A 3,956-nucleotide genomic window follows, 5' to 3' on the forward strand; every position below is an offset into this window, starting at 1 on the left:
AGGTTAAATATGGAATTCAGGGTTTGTAAAATGCACCAATCTCTAGTCCCAGGTTTAAGCACAGTGTCCAATTTGACAGTCTGCCCATTCTCCACTACAATTAGGACAGGCTTCCCCCAAGAGTGGAGTTCTCTGTCTGGTGTTTTCATTCTTTAAATTTGAGCGAACTTACTTGATGTGGATTACGCATCCTACCAAATGTGTGAGTTGTTGGTCGACTGTGATGGAAATATCCTGCTTATCTGCTTAGAGTTCGTGTTGACCTGCTCAAGGCCTGGGGGAAACTCAGGGTGGAAGGGGATAAGGCAATGGGGTGGAGCTGTGGAGGCCAAGGCAAAAAACAGCAATGCACCATGAGAATCCCAGGCATCTATCCATTAATAGTTACATCAGTTACATTTGATTAATAATTGGATCATAATTAGCTATTACTTGTCATATCTATCCTGTGTCATATCATGCCATACTATCTAGTCTTGTCTTAACAATAGAAGCAGAGTGACGATCCTTCCATGGAGGGATTCAGGCATGCAGTCAATGGTTGGAAAGAGCAGAACGTCGCTAATTATGGGAGCTCCTAGGCAAGCTTCCAAAATTTGAAGGGTCATATAACAGTCTATTGAATGGCCAGTCACCACCAAGTTTTATATCTTTTGGCATGTGAGCTCTTAGAAAAGCCAGGATTAATGCTCTACTTGACCACTGAGCTCATAGATGTCCTTGACTTCATGAGCATTTGACTCATCTCAGGCTATAAGAATCTTGTGTTTTGGGGCCATGACATACCCATCATGTCTGATAGTCCAACCTGGAAAATGTTTGTTGAAGAGTGCAAGGCCTTGATAAATGGCGTATAAAATGAACTAAAACCTGGATTACAAGTAATAATAAAATTAAGCAGCTTAGGCCAGTTGCCACTTTGATCATTTATGAGGTCATTCCAAAACATAAAAGGAATTTCTCATGCAGCGAAATTTCTTCCTTGTATTTTGAGTTCATTTCTGGCGGGCATAGAAAGCTCTATATTAAAGTTTTTAATGCTAAAAATCTAAATGTAAAAGCAAGATTAAAAACGGTATTCTATGCTACATAAAAAGGAGATTTTTAGGCTATACATAGACTATATCAATCACAAAATTTTTTCCTCTTCATTATGATATCAATATAGGAACCTTGTTATTATTAAGTCTATATGGGCTTAGTTTTGTGGAACTAACTTTATAATTTTTTTTCTCATTTATTTTAATTTAGTGGGATTTTTTGGTTGGTATTTTCTTTTGTTTTGTTTTGTTTTGTTTTGGGGCCACACCGAGTGACACTCAGGGGTTACTCCTGGCTATGTGCTCAGAAATTGCTCCTGTCTTGTGGGACCATATGGGATACCAGGGGATCAATTCGAGGTCTGTCTCAGGCTAGAGTGTGCAAGACAGACCACTGCTTTGGCCCGTAATTTTGTGTTTTACTATTACTATTATAATTTTAAAATATTCAGGTAGTTCTGAATTTCAGAATATCTATATGATTCAAACATTTGTTTAAAATGACAATTTAGTACAACTTGCTATTCTGTTTTTCTAAGAATCTTGTACCTACTATTTCTTTAATCTACTTTGTCAATACTATTGCACTATAGAGCATATATCTAAGAAAAGAAAAAGTAACAAAAATACAAAGGAGAGTTGACTAATAATTAATTCTGTCTTCAGAGAATATATCTTTCTCCAGACTAGCCAGTATATCACACACTGAAGTAATAATTTGAGTTAAATTCTAGCCTGGAACACAAAGAAATAGCTCTGATCTCTTACAAATTAATTTGCATCACAAAATTTTAAGACATCAAACCCTGAGTGTAATTTATTTTTTTATTGTTGAAGTTATTAAAATAATGCTTAAAATCATGGTATTGATATACTATAATTGATATATTGAAATCAGTACAACTTCTCCATCATCACCACCAAATGTCTTTGTCTTGCCTGGTTAATATCCTTTATTTCCAATCCACCCACTGTTTATTAATTTGTTCCAAAATTCCACTATCAAGTGTTTGTTATTGTTCAGTATTTTTGTTCTCACTATCACACAGCTGCCTTTTACCCTAGGTGTACCTGTTTTACCTTTTGTCACAAGTTTTTTAGTGCACATAACATGCTGATTTGTGTTGTGGCCTGCACATGACAGATTACCCCAACTCAATGCTACTACAAACTGATGATAATTTCTTATGAAATTATTTTTCTTATTAACCAAAACATTTTAATTTCAGTGATCTTTTATTGTCTTATTGACACATGTATTTTGTATATGTTAATTGTTTCTTCTTGAAACTCTGACATGCTGGGGCCAGAAAGTTGGTATGAAGGTGAAGGTAAATTTGATCATCAACACGACAAAATCCTTAGAGCACTCCAAGAATTGGCCCTGTAGGCACCTAAATAGCTCCAATTTTAACCATCTATTGAGCAGTGGTTAAGAGCACATCCCCCCCCAAACTATTCTATACTTACTCAAAATGTATATCAATAATTAACAGACACCCCCTATTACTTTTATAAAGTTTTTGATATAAACAATGACAAATATGCATTATTTAAAAGAAAAGAATGTTAAGATATTTTATTTTATTTTAGTGAATAGTTTATAGCAATGTGAACTCTCAAAGATACTTTTTGTGAAGATTGTGTTACATGAGTATCCGTAGCATAAAGATAATATTTATCCAGAGAGATTTATACCCTGCGAAAATAAAGAATAATTGGGAATGGAATTTTGATTGTGCCTACATTGGATCTGGATCAGAGATGGTTTATAGAGAATCATCAACACCTATTATGAGTTGTGATCTCCCTTTTGTTTGAGCACCTGTTGTTGAGACCTTACCTAAAATTTTATGTGGACTGTCTCAGTCTGGAGTTGCTAGTTCTTTATTCGATATCAGAAGACTTACTGTGGAATAAATAATGGGAAGCATTTCTCTACTTTTAAAATGAACAAATTCCCTAATGAAAGAAACTGTGCTCAAAATATAAAAGAGACTTATCAAGTATATGTAATGTTAATAACATATTTAAAGTATGTAAGATGAAAGTTAAACCAGCTCATTTCCCAAGGTATAAATGCAATTAGTCACACAAAGATCTATTTAATATAGTCTTACAAATCTGCTATTAATTTGGAAAATTGACAATCCATGCCTCTTCTGATCTTTTGTTACTCTCTTTTATACTTGTGCTTAAAATAATCTATGACAGACAATTGACATGGTCTAACAAAAACACTAGATAGCAGGAAGAAAAAAATGGCCCTGTAAATCATATTATAAAAAGACAATTTATTCAGGGCTGGCATAGTATAAATTATCACTTTAAAAATGCCACATTTTTTTCATTCAAAGTAATGGTTTAAAAAACCTTCCAAGGTAGAAAACATTAAATAAGCCACATACATAAAAAGCAGACTCATTACTAAAAATAAACAATAATTATAAAAAACCCACATCCACAACATTTACTTTGGAACATTGAGTAGAAAAACTCATTTCTCTAACATTGAAATGGTTGCCATTATGGGGGAAAGCAACACACATGTTTTTATAAAATACATTCATTATTCTTATAGTCGAACTTTCTCTGTTATTTATTGCTTACTGATATTTCTGTTTGTAAAAAAAAAACAATGCTTCCTCTAAAAATAAACTATGATTCTGTATTTTTACAATGTTTATAAAATTTTTAAAAGGCTGTATCATCCAGGACTTTAGGGGGGGGGGCAAACACTAACAAAAGCGATTCTCTGAAATAGGCTAAACCATATTATTCCAAAGAGAGAATGTTGACATCATATTAGCCTCTAGTATATTAAAAGGGGTCAATGAGGGGAAAGAAGGAAGGAAGGAAGGAAGGAAGGAAGGAAGGAAGGGAGAAAGAAAGAAGGAGGGAGAAAGGAAGGGAGGG

At 33.9% G+C, this 3,956-nt stretch overlaps 1 pseudogene; it reads right to left on the reverse strand.

Moving 5' to 3' along the window:
* Window positions 1-470: 470 nt before the first annotated feature.
* On the reverse strand, window positions 471-999 carry LOC126029409 (lipid droplet-associated hydrolase-like; annotated as a pseudogene).
* Between the last annotated feature and the right edge of the window lie 2,957 nt (window positions 1,000-3,956).

This window comes from Suncus etruscus, chromosome 15 (assembly GCF_024139225.1).
Source record: "Suncus etruscus isolate mSunEtr1 chromosome 15, mSunEtr1.pri.cur, whole genome shotgun sequence".
Classification (NCBI taxonomy): Eukaryota; Metazoa; Chordata; class Mammalia; order Eulipotyphla; family Soricidae; genus Suncus; species Suncus etruscus.